Source organism: Ambystoma mexicanum, chromosome 8 (genome assembly GCF_040938575.1).
Source record: "Ambystoma mexicanum isolate Mex_15411 chromosome 8, UKY_AmexF1_1, whole genome shotgun sequence".
NCBI lineage: Eukaryota > Metazoa > Chordata > Amphibia > Caudata > Ambystomatidae > Ambystoma > Ambystoma mexicanum.
The window spans coordinates 38,998,063-39,013,329 of NC_090929.1; the positions used below are offsets into that span (position 1 = coordinate 38,998,063).

Consider the following 15,267-nt stretch of genomic DNA (forward strand, 5'->3'; position numbering starts at 1 on the left):
CACACCTGGTCTTATTTCCTCGGGCAGGCCTTCTCTAGCACTGGGGCCACTGTGTACACACCTGGTCTTATTACCTCATTCAGGCCTTCTCCAGCACTGGGGCCACTGTGTACACACCTGGTCTTATTACCTCGGGCAGGCCGTCTCTAGCACTAGTGTCCCTGTGTACACACCTGGTCTTATTACCTCGGACATGCCTTCTCCAGCACTGGGGCCACTGTGTACACACCTGGTCTTATTACCTCGGGCAGGTTGTCTCTAGCACTGGGGCCCCTGTGTACACACCTGGTCTTAATTCCTCTGGCAGGCCTTCTCTAGCACAGGGGCCCCTGTGTACACACCTGGTCTTATTACCTTGGGCAGGCCTTCTCTAGCACTGGGGCCCCTGTGTACACACCTGGTCCTATTTCCTTGGGCAGGCCTTCTCTAGCAATGGGGCCCCTGTGTACACACCTGGTCCTTTACCTCGGGCTGGCATTCTCTAGCACTGGGGCCCCTTTGTACACACCTGGTCTTATTACTTTGGGCAAGCCTTCTCCAGCACTGGGGCCACTGTGTACACACCTGGTCTTATTACCTCGGGCAGGCCTTCTCTAGCACTGGGTCCCCTGTGTACACACCGGGTCTTATTACCTTGGGCAGGCCTTCTCTAGCACTGGGGCCCCTGTGTACACACCTGGTCTTATTACCTCGGGCAGGACTTCTCTAGCACTGGGGCCCCTGTGTACACACCTGGTCTTATTTCCTCAGGCAGGCCTTCTCTAGCACTGGGGACCATGTGTACACACCTGGTCTTATTTCCTCGGTCATGCTTTCTCCAGCACTGGGGCCCCTGTGTACACACCTGGTCTTATTTCCTTGGGCGGGTTGTCTCTAGCACTGGGGCCCCTGTGTACACACCTGGTCTTAATTCCTCTGGCAGGCCTTCTCTAGCACAGGGGCCCCTGTGTACACACCTGGTCTTATTACCTTGGGCAGGCCTTCTCTAGCACTGGGGCCCCTGTGTACACACCTGGTCCTATTTCCTTGGGCAGGCCTTCTCTAGCAATGGGGCCCCTGTGTACACACCTGGTCCTTTACCTCGGGCTGGCATTCTCTAGCACTGGGGCCCCTTTGTACACACCTGGTCTTATTACTTTGGGCAAGCCTTCTCCAGCACTGGGCCCACTGTGTACACACCTGGTCTTATTACCTCGGGCAGGCCTTCTCCAGCACTGGGGCCCCTGTGTACACACCTGGTCTTATTACCTTGGGCACGCCTTCTCTAGCACTGGGGCCCCTTTGTACACACCTGGTCTTATTTCCTCGGGCAGGCCTTCTCTAGCACTGGGGCCCCTGTGTACACACCTGGTCTTTTACCTCGGGCTGGTGTTCTCTAGCACTGGGGCCCTGTGTACACACCTGGTCTTATTACCTTGGGCAGGCCTTCTCCAGCACTGGGCCACTGTGTACACACCTGGTCTTATTACCTCGGGCAGGCCTTCTCTAGCACAGGGGCCCCTGTGTACACACGGGGTCTTATTACCTTGGAAGGCCTTCTCTTGCACTGGGGCCCCTGTGTACACACCTGGTCTTATTACCTCGGGCAGGACTCTCTAGCACTGAGGCCCCTGTGTACACACCTGGTCTTATTTCGTCAGGCAGGCCTTCTCTAGCACTGGGGCTCATGTGTACACACCTGCTCTTATTACCTTGGGCATGCTTTCTCTAGCACTGGGGCCCCTGTGTACACACCTGGTTTTATTACCTTGGGCAGGCTGTCTCTAACATTGGGGCCCCTGTGTACACACCTGGTCTTATTACCTCAGGCAGGCCTTCTCTAGCACGGGGACCTCTGTGTACACACCTGGTCTTATTACCTCAGGCATGCTTTCTCTAGCACTGGGTCCCATGTGTATACACCTGGTCCTATTACCTTGGGCAGGCTGTCTCTAGCACTGTGGCCCCTGTGTACACACTTAGTCTTATTTGCTCGGGCAGGCCTTCTCTAGCACGGGGGCCCCTGTGTACAAACCTGGTCTTATTACTTCAGGCAGGCCTTCTCTAGCACGGGGGCCGCTGTGTACACACCTGGTCTTATTACCTCAGGCATGCTTTCTCTAGCACCGGGGCCCATGTGTACACACCTGGTCTTATTACCCCAGTCATCCCTTCTCCAGCACTGGGGCCTCTGTGTACACACCTGGTCTTATTACCTCGGGCAGGCTGTCTCTAGCACTGGGACCCCTGTGTACACACCTGGTCTAATTTCCCCGGGCAGGCCTTCTCTAGCACGGGGCCCCTGTGTACACACCTGGTCTTATTATCTCAGGCAGGCCTTCTCTAGCACTGGGGCCCCTGTGTACACACCTGGTCTTATTTCCTCGGGCAGGCCTTCTCTAGCACTGGGGCCACTGTGTACACACCTGGTCTTATTACCTCAGTCAGGCCTTCTCCAGCACTGGGGCCACTGTGTACACACCTGGTCTTATTACCTCGGGCAGGCCGTCTCTAGCACTAGTGTCCCTGTGTACACACCTGGTCTTATTACCTCGGACATGCCTTCTCCAGCACTGGGGCCACTGTGTACACACCTGGTCTTATTACCTCGGGCAGGTTGTCTCTAGCACTGGGGCCCCTGTGTACACACCTGGTCTTAATTCCTCTGGCAGGCCTTCTCTAGCACAGGGGCCCCTGTGTACACACCTGGTCTTATTACCTTGGGCAGGCCTTCTCTAGCACTGGGGCCCCTGTGTACACACCTGGTCCTATTTCCTTGGGCAGGCCTTCTCTAGCAATGGGGCCCCTGTGTACACACCTGGTCCTTTACCTCGGGCTGGCATTCTCTAGCACTGGGGCCCCTTTGTACACACCTGGTCTTATTACTTTGGGCAAGCCTTCTCCAGCACTGGGGCCACTGTGTACACACCTGGTCTTATTACCTCGGGCAGGCCTTCTCTAGCACTGGGTCCCCTGTGTACACACCGGGTCTTATTACCTTGGGCAGGCCTTCTCTAGCACTGGGGCCCCTGTGTACACACCTGGTCTTATTACCTCGGGCAGGACTTCTCTAGCACTGGGGCCCCTGTGTACACACCTGGTCTTATTTCCTCAGGCAGGCCTTCTCTAGCACTGGGGACCATGTGTACACACCTGGTCTTATTACCTCGGTCATGCTTTCTCCAGCACTGGGGCCCCTGTGTACACACCTGGTCTTATTTCCTTGGGCGGGTTGTCTCTAGCACTGGGGCCCCTGTGTACACACCTGGTCTTAATTCCTCTGGCAGGCCTTCTCTAGCACAGGGGCCCCTGTGTACACACCTGGTCTTATTACCTTGGGCAGGCCTTCTCTAGCACTGGGGCCCCTGTGTACACACCTGGTCCTATTTCCTTGGGCAGGCCTTCTCTAGCAATGGGGCCCCTGTGTACACACCTGGTCCTTTACCTCGGGCTGGCATTCTCTAGCACTGGGGCCCCTTTGTACACACCTGGTCTTATTACTTTGGGCAAGCCTTCTCCAGCACTGGGCCCACTGTGTACACACCTGGTCTTATTACCTCGGGCAGGCCTTCTCTAGCACTGGGTCCCCTGTGTACACACCGGGTCTTATTACCTTGGGCAGGCCTTCTCTAGCACTGGGGCCCCTGTGTACACACCTGGTCTTATTACCTCGGGCAGGACTTCTCTAGCACTGGGGCCCCTGTGTACACACCTGGTCTTATTTCCTCGGGCAGGCCTTCTCTAGCACTGGGGACCATGTGTACACACCTCGTCTTATTACCTCGGTCATGCTTTCTCCAGCACTGTGGCCCCTGTGTACACACCTGGTCTTATTTCCTTGGGCGGGCTGTCTCTAACACTGGGGCTTCTGTGTACACACTTGGTCTTATTACCTTGGGCAGGCCTTCTCTAGCACTGGGGCCCCTGTGGACACACCTGGTCTTATTACCTCGGGCATGCCTTCTCTAGCACTGGGGCCCCTTTGTACACACTTGTTCTTATTTCCTCGGGCAGGCCTTCTCTAGCACCGGGGCCCCTATGTACACACCTGGTTTTATTACCTCAGGTAGGCCTTCTCTAGCACGGGGGCCCCTGTGTACACACCTGGTCTTATTACCTCAGGCATGCTTTCTCTAGCACTGGGGCCCATGTGTACACACCTGGTCTTATTACCCCGGGCATGCCTTCTCCAGCACTGGGGCCTCTGTGTACACACCTGGTCTTATTACCTCTGGCAGGCTGTCTCTAGCACTAGGGCCCCTGTGTAGACACTGGGTCTTATTACCTCGGGCAGGCGTTCTCTAGCACTGGGCCCCTTTGTACACACCTGGTTTTATTACTTTGGGCAAGCCTTCTCCAGCACTGGGGTCACTGTGTACACACCTGGTCTTATTACCTCAGGCAGGCCTTCTCTAGCACTGGGTCCCCTGTGTACACACCAGGTCTTATTACCTTGGGCAGGCCTTCTCTAGCACTGGGGCCCCTGTGTACACACCTGGTCTTATTACCTCGAGCAGGACTTCTCTAGCACTGGGGCCCCTGTGTACACACCTGGTCTTATTTCCTCGGGCAGGCCTTCTCTAGCACTGGGGACCATGTGTACACACCTGGTCTTATTACCTCGGTCATGCTTTCTCCAGCACTGGGGCCCCTGTGTACACACCTGGTCTTATTTCCTTGGGCGGGCTGTCTCTAACACTGGGGATTCTGTGTACACACTTGGTCTTATTACCTTGGGCAGGCCTTCTCTAGCACTGGGGCCCCTGTGTACACACCTGGTTTTATTACCTCGGGCATGCCTTCTCTAGCACTGGGGCCCCTTTGTACACACTTGGTCTCATTTCCTCGGGCAGGCCATCTCTAGCAGGGGGGCCCCTATGTACACACCTGGTTTTATTACCTCAAGTAGGCCTTCTCTAGCACGGGGGCCCCTGTGTACACACCTGGTCTTATTACCTCAGGCATGCTTTCTCTAGCACTGGGGCCCATGTGTACACACCTGGTCTTATTACCCCGGGCATGCTTTCTCCAGCACTGGGGCCCCTGTGTACACACCTGGTCTTATTTCCTCGGGCAGGCCTTCTCTAGCACTGGGGACCATGTGTACACACCTGGTCTTATTACCCCGGGCATGCTTTCTCCAGCACTGGGGCCCCTGTGTACACACCTGGTCTTATTTCCTCGGGCAGGCCTTCTCTAGCACTGGGGACCATGTGTACACACCTGGTCTTATTACCTCGGTCATGCTTTCTCCAGCACTGGGGCCCCTGTGTACACACCTGGTCTTATTTCCTTGGGCGGGCTGTCTCTAACACTGGGGCTTCTGTGTACACACTTGGTCTTATTACCTTGGGCAGGCCTTCTCTAGCACTGGGGCCCCTGTGTACACACCTGGTTTTATTACCTCGGGCATGCCTTCTCTAGCACTGGGGCCCCTTTGTACACACTTGGTCTCATTTCCTCGGGCAGGCCATCTCTAGCAGGGGGGCCCCTATGTACACACCTGGTTTTATTACCTCAGGTAGGCCTTCTCTAGCACGGGGGCCCCTGTGTACACACCTGGTCTTATTACCTCAGGCATGCTTTCTCTAGCACTGGGGCCCATGTGTACACACCTGGTCTTATTACCCCGGGCATGCTTTCTCCAGCACTGGGGCCTCTGTGTACACACCTGGTCTTATTACCTCGGGCAGGCTGTCTCTAGCACTGGGGCCCCTGTGTAGACACTGGGTCTTATTACCTCGGGCAGGCGTTCTCTAGCACTGGGCCCCCTGTGTACACATATCCCTAAACAAAAGAAGGATACAAAACACAGATGGCACAAACACAAGGACCACCACGAAATAACAGACGGGTTAGATTTAGGGCGACATCTTATAGCTCAAGTAACTCAAGTAGCGATCCAGACAACACTAATCCAGGTCAAAATCCACCAAACCGTGGAAGAGGAAACCTTAACTACAGACAGAAAAGGGGAAACAGGAATCAAGGGACACAGCCTTTTTTATACCAAGTGCCCAATCGGGGCCAATGGAATGGGGACCAGAGATACCTGAGGAGCGGAAATCAATTCTAGTGAACCTCTCCACATACACACCTACCAATATGGAAAAACAAGTTCTGGAAAAGGGTCTAGGTTTCGTAATTTCGAACAAACATGATCCCATTCTGTTCCGCACAGATTTCTTTAAATTTATGCGTAAAATAAGACTTAAAATATTTTTTGCCACACGTAACGAAACAAATAGAGAACCCAACATGATTAACCACTCAGGACTAAAAAATCCCTCTACTTTCTGTCCTCCCTCATACACATACTCGCCAGAATCAATAATTTTTTTAAAAAGAGTTCTGGCGGAAGTAACTAAGTTGGAACAACAAAATATCCCTATGTATCAAAACTTGACCACAAATGAAAGAACAGCGATCGAATCATTAGCTTCCAACGAAAAGATCGTGATCAAAAGAGCAGATAAGGGTGGAGCTATAGTGTTGCTAAACAAGAAAGAATACATAGAAGAATGTCATAGACAACTAGAAAATGAGAACTATTACAAGAGATTGTCTGTAGATCCTACAAAAGAACTGGAAAACCTAATTGAAACCAAAACGACCAAAGCTTGTGACAGAGGATGGATTAGTAAACAGGAATGGGCCTTTTTAAACAAAATGGAACCAGCTACACCCAAATTCTACTGTCTAACCAAAATCCATAAAACGCTGACTAAACCACCGGGTAGACCCATAGTTTCAGGGATTAATTCTATTCTAGAACCGTTATCTAAGTATGCACACCACTACTTAAAAGGATATGTAGAGAAAATGAGATCCTACCTAAAAGACACCAAAGATGTGATCAACAAATATGAAAACCTACCGTATGATCCCGCTAAAACACTCCTTATAGGTCTAGATATTGTATCCCTATATACTAACATTCCCCAACAAGCTACACTTGAAACGATCAGCGAAATTCTACTCAATAGACTTGAAAACGACCCAGTACCCAGCTCGTTCATTATGTGGTGTATAGAAATAGCCCTTACACAAAATTATTTCGAGTTTCAAGGCTCTTACTTTCAACAAATAGAAGGGACAGCAATGGGGGCTATGATGGCCCCGAGCCTAGCCAACCTTTTTGTAGAATTCTTCGAGAAAAAACACCTGTACACAACAAATCCTTTTGAAGCGCATATTCATTCATGGGCGAGGTATATTGATGATGTCCTGTTAATTTGGACGGGAACAGTAGAAAAAGCAGAGGAATTCTTAATCTGGTTAAACAATTGTAATCTACATCTACAATTTACCATGAACATTCAAAAAACCTCTATCGACTTCCTAGACCTCACTATTTTCCATGAGAATGGGCGCCTATTGGTCAAACCCTACCATAAAAAGACAGAAAAAAATGCACTATTACACTACTCCAGCCATCACGTAAAAAAACACTTGAGAGATAACGTTCCATATGGCAAATTTTTAAGACTCAAGAGAAACAGTAGCCAAAATGCAGACTTTGAAACAGAAGCAAAAAATCTAATGGCCAAATTAAAACAGAGAGGATACCCTAAAAAACTGATTAAAAAGTCAGCCAAAAGAGCGGCGAATAACAACAGGGAAGCCCTCCTAGAAGTAAAAATTAAACAACCTCAACAAGACATGCTAGTATGTGTCAATACTTTCTCGAATTTGAGTCTGAAAATCAGTCAAATAGTCAAAACCCAATGGAAAATCTTTGAGAAGAGTGAAATAGGGATTCCAGCTCCTCTTTTTGCATACAAAAAATCCAAGACAATTGGGAACAGAGTGAGCAGCAACAAACTTAAAGAAAAAACAATCAAAACCTTGAGCCTTACCGAAACCTGGGGACTAAAACCAATAAGTGGACATTACCCATGCACTAACTGTGCAATGTGTAAATTAACCCACAAAACCAAAGAAATAGACAGAGGGCTACTCACCCCTTGGAAACAAAAGCTAATGACTAACTGCAACTCTGAATATGTAGTATACATGATTACATGTCCGTGTAATAAACACTACATAGGGAAAACAAACCGGAAGGTTAAAACCAGGATGCTGGAACATAAAAGTTGTTTGAAAAATAAAGTCATCAATGCTCCTCTAGTAAAATATTTTGGAGAAGAACAACATGGTTATGAAAATTTCAGCTGGACCGTTTTATTAATGGTACAAGGGAGAGATCATAATACAAAAAGCAGAATTCTGCTTGAAAAAGAACAGAGACTCATTTTTATAACAAAATGTGATAAAATAGGACTTAATGAGTCTATAGATTGGTTAAAAATCTGACCGTCTCATTTTATAATCATTTTTTTTGTCTGTCAGTGGCAGAGTTAGAGGATTAAAAAGACTAGAGGTCCTTTAATTATAACAACATTAAAAAAGGACAACTAGAGAGCTATATTTAGGCCTCCTAAAATGGTGGCCGAAAACGTAGACAGGAACCACAACAAGTGCGAGCACCTATGAAGGAGGATCTTGCAGAAGGAGACAATTGCAGCTCCTACAATACACCAGCTCACAGGGATACCATTTCACCCCTCAGAGGCACCATTGGGTATGTCAAGAGATCAAGTAAGAGGTAAATCACTACACACGCAGCAACCCGCTCCGAACACTGAGCTAAATAGAAGTTAGATATAACACAGCATTTGATTTGCTAAATTTTAGCTTGAGAACAGCTGTAGAAGGGTTGAACTGCAGCCTTTTTCGATCTGTTTTCAGTAACGGAAAACAGGAATCCCTTTATAACTAATGGACATACTCCTTGTGGTTTGTTTTCAGAAACCACCTGTAGAAGCCGCAAGACAGAAGCTAGAAAACTATTAGCACATCCGCAAAACCCAGCGGCAAGGAAAACCACGAAGAGAGTTTTTTGGACTAAACCTAATGGTAAACTGACAACACGCAACCTTTTCTAAGAGTTTATGCACAAAGGAAATGCCACTAAGGTTTCGCCACAATGTTTAGAAATCTATATAAACGAGTACCTATCACTACTGAAAGGATACCACACCTCTTTTAACTAAATGACCCCTCAAAGGAACTACGACCACCAGAATGCATTGCGTTTTTTAACCTGAAGGCTGTAAGAAACTTTCTTGTAAATAAAACATTTATTTGTTTGCAGATTCTGTAGGAAGATCCTTCCTCGTAAGAAAATAACACCCAACCTATGTGGACAAATTTTCGCCTGCTAATCAAGAAAGCCCGCACACTAAGAAGACCAGGTAACCAAAAGGACCCTGTAGTCTTCTTTGACACTTTTAAAGGTGTCGGAAGAAACATAAATTTATTCTCTTTTTTTATCGTTTCTTTATCAACAGTTACTATCATCTCTAAGAGAAGGCCAGAGGATTCCTAACTTGGCCAAACCCCACTTGTAACCCCTCACATTGACCACTCCTGAAGAAAGTCCCAAGACCCACAACGAGGACTGAAACATGTCGAGAATGTTTTTGTCAGTCTAATTAATTAAACTGTTTGAGTGAATTAAATATTCCAGTGAAGGGATGTTCTAATTCTAATAATGGAATAGAATTAGAATAGAAGAATAGAAAAGATAACGATGAATTATAATCGTAACTCTGATCTAGAAGAACTACACAACAGGGATTTAATTAGAGATCAGTAACGTCCGTATCTCTAAGATTTTTTAGAATTGATTGTGCATGATGTTTGTCTTTGTTAATACAATACATATGTATCTTTTTAGAGGGTTTAATCATGTATTGCAGACAATTTTGTAATTTCTATTAAAATTTGTACTTTTTGAACTAATTGATGGCATTCAGATGAATGGATAACTGTTGATAAATGACCAAGTACTATCTTTTTGAGTCTTGTGTAGTCTTAAGTCCCAAAAACAAGATAGGACTCCACACTTGTGGAATTTGGGCTCTCTCCATTGTATTCCCTATGCCCCTGTGTACACACCTGGTCTTATTACCTTTGGCAGGACTTCTCTAGCACTGAGGCCCCTGTGTACACACCTGGTGTTTTTACCTTGGGCAGGCCCTCTATAGCACTGGGGCCCCTGTGTACACACCTGGTCTTTTACCTCGGGCAGGCCTTCTCTAGCACTGGGGCCCTTGTGTACACACCTGGTCTTCAATCCTCGGACAGCATCTGTCTGCCACTGGCCCTGGCAAGTATTGGGGCCCCTGTTCACAAATGTGTGCGGCAGAAACTTTCTAACACTCAGGCCCCTGTGTACACACCTGGTCTTATTTCCTTGGTCAGGCCTACTCTACCACGGGGGCCCCTGTGTACACACCTGGTCTTATTTCCTCGGGCAGACCTTCTCTAGCACTCGGGTCCCTGTGTACACACCTGGTCTTATTACCTCAGGCAGACCTTCTCTAGCACGGGGGCCCCTGTGTACACACCTGGTCTTATTACCTTGGGCAGGCCTTCTCTACGACTGGGGACGCTGTGTACACACCTGGTCTTTTACCTCGGGCAGGCCTTCTCTAGCACTGGGGCCCCTGTGTACACACCTGGTTTTATTACCTCAGGCAGGCCTTCTACAGCACTGGGGCCACTGTGTACACACCTTGTCTTGTTACCTCAGGCAGGCCTTCTCCAGCACTAGGGCCCCTGTGTACACACCTGGTCTTATTACCTCGAGCATGCTTTCTCCAGCACTGGGGCCCCTGTGTTCACACCTGGTCTTATTACCTTGGGCAGGCTGTCTCTAGCACTGGGGCCCCTGTGTACACACTTGTTCTTATTTCCTCAGGCAGGACTTCTCTAGCACGGGGGCCCCTGTGTGCACACCTGGTCTTATTGCCTCGAGCATGCTTTCTCCAGCACTGGGGCCCCTGTGTACACACCTGGTCTTATTACCTCAGGCATGCTTTCTCTAGCACTGGGGCCCCTGTGTACACACCTGGTCTTATTACCTCGGACATGCCTTCTCCAGCACTGGGGCCCCTGTGTACACACCTGGTCTTAATTCCTCGGGCAGGCCTTCTCTAGCACAGGGGCCCCTGTGTACACACCTGGTCTTATTACCTTGGGCAGGCCTTCTCTAGCACTGGGGCCCCTGTGTACACACCTGGTCTTATTTCCTTTTGCAGGCCTTCTCTAGCAATGGGGCCCCTGTGTTCACACCTGGTCCTTTACCTCGGGCTGGCGTCCTCTAGCACTGGGGCCCCTGTGTACACACCTGGTCTTAATTCCTAGGGCAGGCCTTCTCTAGCACTGGGCCCCTGTGTACACACCTGGTCTTATTTCCTTTTGCAGGCCTTCTCTAGCAATGGGGCCCCTGTGTACACACCTGGTCTTATTACCTTGGGCAGGCCTTCTCTAGCACTGGGGCCCCTGTGTACACACCTGGTCTTATTACCTAGGGCAGGACTTCTCTAGCACTGGGGCCCCTGTGTACACACCTGGTCTTATTTCCTCGGGCAGGACTTCTCTAGCACTGGGGCCCATGTGTACACACCTGGTCTTATTACCTCGGGCATGCTTTCTCCAGCACTGGGGCCCCTGTGTACACACCTGGTCTTATTTCCTTGGGCGGGCTGTCTCTGACACTGGGGCTTCTGTGTACACACTTGGTCTTATTACCTTGGGCAGGCCTTCTCTAGCACTGGGGCCCCTGTGTACACACCTGGTCTTATTACCTCGGGCATGCCTTCTCTAGCACTGGGGCCCCTATGTACACACTTGGTCTTATTTCCTCGGGCAGGCCTTCTCTAGCACGGGGGCCCCTATGTACACACCTGGTCTTATTACCTCAGGTAGGCCTTCTCTAGCACGGGGGCCCCTGTGTACACACCTGGTCTTATTACCTCAGGCATGCTTTCTCTAGCACAGGGGCCCATGTGTACACACCTGGTCTTATTACCCCGGGCATGCCTTCTCCAGCACTGGGGCCTCTGTGTACACACCTGGTCTTATTACCTCGGGCAGGCTGTCTCTAGCACTGGGACCCCTGTGTACACACCTGGTCTAATTTCCTCGGGCAGGCCTTCTCTAGCACGGGGGCCCCTGTGTACACACCTGGTCTTATTATCTCGGGCAGGCCTTCTCTAGCACTCGGGTGCCTGTGTACACACCTGGTCTTATTACCTCAGGCAGACCTTCTCTAGCACGGGGGCCCCTGTGTACACACCTGGTCTTATTACCTTGGGCAGGCCTTCTCTACGACTGGGGACTCTGTGTACACACCTGGTCTTTTACCTCGGGCAGGCCTTTTCTAGCACTGGGGCCCCTGTGTACACACCTGGTCTTATTACCTCAGGCGGGCCTTCTCCAGCACTGGGGCCACTGTGTACACACCTTGTCTTGTTACCTCAGGCAGGCCTTCTCCAGCACTAGGGCCCCTGTGTACACACCTGGTCTTATTACCTCGAGCATGCTTTCTCCAGCACTGGGGCCCCTGTGTTCACACCTGGTCTTATTACCTTGGGCAGGCTGTCTCTAGCACTGGGGCCCCTGTGTACACACTTGTTCTTATTACCTTGGGCAGGCCTTCTCTAGCACTGAGGCCCCTGTGTACACACCTGGTCTTATTACCTCAGGCAGGCCGTCTCTAGCACTAGGGCCCCTGTCTACACACCTGGTCTTTTTACCTCGGGCATGCCTTCTCCAGCACTGGGGCCCCTGTGTACACACCTGGTCTAATTACCTTGGGCAGGCTGTCTCTAGCACTGGGGCCCCTGTGTACACACTCTGACTTATTTCCTCGGGCAGGACTTCTCTAGCATGGGGGCCCCTGTGTGCACACCTGGTCTTATTGCCTCGAGCATGCTTTCTCCAGCACTGGGGCCCCTGTGTACACACCTGGTCTTATTACCTCAGGCATGCTTTCTCTAGCACTGGGGCCCCTGTGTACACACCTGGTCTTATTACCTCGGACATGCCTTCTCCAGCACTGGGGCCCCTGTGTACACACCTGGTCTTAATTCCTCGGGCAGGCCTTCTCTAGCACAGGGGCCCCTGTGTACACACCTGGTCTTATTTCCTTTTGCAGGCCTTCTCTAGCAATGGGGCCCCTGTGTACACACCTGGTCCTTTACCTCGGGCTGGCGTTCTCTAGCACTGGGGCCCCTGTGTACACACCTGGTCTTAATTCCTCGGGCAGGCCTTCTCTAGCACTGGGCTCCTGTGTACACACCTGGTCTTATTTCCTTTTGCAGGCCTTCTCTAGCAATGGGGCCCCTGTGTACACACCTGGTCTTAATTCCTCGGGCAGGCCTTCTCTAGCACTGGGCCCCTGTTTACACACCTGGTCTTATTTCCTTTTGCAGGCCTTCTCTAGCAATGGGGCCCCTGTGTACACACCTGGTCTTATTACCTCGGGCAGGCCTTCTTTAGCACTGGGGCCCCTGTGTACACACCTGGTCTTATTACCTAGGGCATGACTTCTCTAGCACTGGGGCCCCTGTGTACACACCTGGTCTTATTTCCTCGGGCAGGCCTTCTCTAGCACTGGGGCCCATGTGTACACACCTGCTCTTATTTCCTTGGGCGGGCTGTCTCTAACACTGGGGCTTCTGTGTACACACTTGGTCTTATTACCTTGGGCAGGCCTTCTCTAGCACTGGGGCCCCTGTGTACACACCTAGTCTTATTACCTCAGGCATGCCTTCTCTAGCACTGGGGCCCCTATGTACACACTTGGTCTTTTTTCCTCGGGCAGGCCTTCTCTAGCACGGGGGCCCCTATGTACACACCTGGTCTTATTACCTTAGGTAGGCCTTCTCTAGCACGGGGGCCCCTGTGTACACACCTGGTCTTATTACCTCAGGCATGCTTTCTCTAGCACTGGGGCCCATGTGTACACACCTGGTCTTATTACCACGGGCATGCCTTCTCCAGCACTGGGGCCTCTGTGTACACACCTGGTATTATTACCTCGGGCAGGCTGTCTCTAGCACTGGGACCCCTGTGTACACACCTGGTCTAATTTCCTCGGGCAGGCCTTCTCTAGCACGGGGGCCCCTGTGTACACACCTGGTCTTATTATCTCGGGCAGGCCTTCTCTAGCACTCGGGTCCCTGTGTACACACCTGGTCTTATTACCTCAGGCAGACCTTCTCTAGCACGGGGGCCCTTGTGTACACACCTGGTCTTATTTCCTCGGGCAGGCCTTCTCTAGCACTCGGGTCCCTGTGTACACACCTGGTCTTATTACCTCAGGCAGACCTTCTCTAGCACGGGGGCCCCTGTGTACACACCTGGTCTTATTACCTTGGGCAGGCCTTCTCTACGACTGGGGACCCTGTGTACACACCTGGTCTTTTACCTCGGGCAGGCCTTCTCTAGCACTGGGGCCCCTGTGTACACACCTGGTCTTATTACCTCAGACGGGCCTTCTCCAGCACTGGGGCCACTGTGTACACACCTTGTCTTGTTACCTCGGGCAGGCCTTCTCCAGCACTAGGGCCCCTGTGTACACACCTGGTCTTATTACCTCGAGCATGCTTTCTCCAGCACTGGGGCCCCTGTGTTCACACCTGGTCTTATTACCTTGGGCAGGCTGTCTCTAGCACTGGGGCCCCTGTGTACACACGTGTTCTTATTACCTTGGGCAGGCCTTCTCTAGCACTGAGGCCCCTGTGTACACACCTGGTCTTATTACCTCAGGCAGGCCGTCTCTAGCACTAGGGCCCCTGTCTAAACACCTGGGCCCTCATTACGACCCTTGCGGAAATCGAAAAACGATGGCGGAAATGCAATACCGCCATCGAATAGCGCTCGGTGCGACTATGACCCGTCACCGCAAAGTACGAAGCCATTAGCGACACCGTAGTGAACGCCAACGCTAACTGCACCAAGCACGCGCGCGCGCGCCATGCCAAACCGCAAACACCACCATGGTGCAACGGTACGCCAATTCCGACCCTAGCGGACATGTACCTAACGCCATCAGGCATGGCGGAATGTACCATTCCGCCATGGCGAGAAGTACGGCATCGCGAATCAACCGTAAACGGCCCCACTGAGTGCCTGTACACCGCTCCCTGCCCACAAAGTACAACTCCCCGTAGGTGCAATGAAGCCACAATGCAACCATTGAAATGTACAAGTCACCCATGCATGCCAACGAACAAAAGAAACACAACAGGGGCCAATGGGAGCTGCAGGGCACAGATGGCACGAATACAGAAGCCATCCCAATGGACATGACCACAGTCCCCCACCAAGAAACGCACGCAAACACAGGCACCTGTGACCAGCAATATTCCGAAAACCACATCATTCAACCAGTCCACCTGGCTGACCGGCATCTGTTACACAAAACCCAAT

At 50.9% G+C, this 15,267-nt stretch overlaps 1 long non-coding RNA gene across 2 annotated transcripts in view; it reads left to right on the forward strand.

Moving 5' to 3' along the window:
* LOC138471559 (uncharacterized) overlaps positions 1 to 15,267 on the forward strand; it is a 111,832-nt gene that overhangs the window by 79,662 nt on the left and 16,903 nt on the right. Inside the window, exons 2-4 of one of the 2 annotated variants that reach the window (XR_011268462.1) lie at positions 8,791 to 8,898; positions 9,137 to 9,236; positions 9,333 to 9,466. This is a non-coding gene — a long non-coding RNA (uncharacterized lncRNA). The remainder of the gene's footprint in view (positions 1 to 8,790; positions 8,899 to 9,136; positions 9,237 to 9,332; positions 9,467 to 15,267) is intronic. The other variant, XR_011268463.1, reaches the window with a different exon arrangement.